Source organism: Fragaria vesca, linkage group LG6, assembly GCF_000184155.1.
Source record: "Fragaria vesca subsp. vesca linkage group LG6, FraVesHawaii_1.0, whole genome shotgun sequence".
Taxonomy (NCBI): domain Eukaryota; kingdom Viridiplantae; phylum Streptophyta; class Magnoliopsida; order Rosales; family Rosaceae; genus Fragaria; species Fragaria vesca.
This window is the reverse complement of record NC_020496.1, coordinates 2950302-2951493: the sequence shown is the minus strand read 5'-3', so window position 1 is coordinate 2951493 and position 1192 is coordinate 2950302.

Below are 1192 nucleotides of genomic sequence, written 5' to 3'. Positions count from 1 at the left end.
TTTTTTTCGGCCGGTGTATCCCTTCAACTCGCTTTCGAACCGTACAAAAGCGGTGCGGGTCGGAAAAACTGCATTTTTGAACTGTTTTTTTTTGGTTCGGTGACCGAACCATTTTTGCGGTCTGGTTCGGTCGGTTTTCGCCCAGCCCTATTGCCAATTGTAGTTTGAGAAATTGTTTCACACTTGACGCGTTGTGGTAAGTCCTCCGATATTTGGAAGAAGATGCAAGGATGGTACGTTGGGTCACTTGGGTGTCTATTTTGGTTCTTGTAACATGTCTAAATCTCACGAACCTCCCTGATAAATGAATCTAGAGTGAAAGCCTCCAACAAAAATACATATAACATGTTCTTGGTAGTTGCCTTTTTAAGTTGAATTTCATACTCGATGTATTGAGTAAGCAACTTCAAGGTAGGCCTCATCATTTGACATTTCGGTCCTAGCCCGCCCTAAAACCCGCCCTACCCTTTAGGGTCGAAGCCCTACCCGACCCTCCATTAGGGCAGGCCGGCCTTAGCCCTTCTCAAATAGGGTAGGGCAAGGGTCAAGAAAATGAAACCCGACCCTACTCTATTGAGCCATTTAGGGCTAAGCCCGGCCAGGCCTTAAAAGCCCGCCTTTAGGCCTTAAAAATTTCTTATTTTTTCTATTATTTTACTATCTCTCTTATGTTTTAGATATAATAGAACTAATCTTCTTTATTTGTAATCGATTTTCTAGCTTTATTTCTTTGATTTTCTTTTGCTTCGTTGAATAACGATTGTATTTTGATGATTTAGATTTTAGAGAGATAATTCATGAGATATATGAGTATAACCTCTTAGATTAATATTTATATATAGATGTCCTAAATTAAGTAAAATGTATATGCATGTATGTTAAATATGACTACAAAATAGGGTATATTACATATAAGTAATATAATCATTAAGGATTGAGCTAAGTTGTATGCAAAAAAAAAAAAAAAAAAAAAAAAAGAAACTAGCTTATCTCGGCCCTATTTAGCCCTATTTAAAGGGCCGGAAATGGGCCGCAAGGGCGGGTAAAAGCTTGCATATTCAAGCCTCGACCTTACCCTACCCGGCCCTAAATTTTATTGACTTTGATCGAGCCATACCCGACCCTACCCTAAGCCCTAAATTTTAGGGTAGGCCGGCCCTAGCCTGGCCAAGATGACCCCTACTTCAAGGTG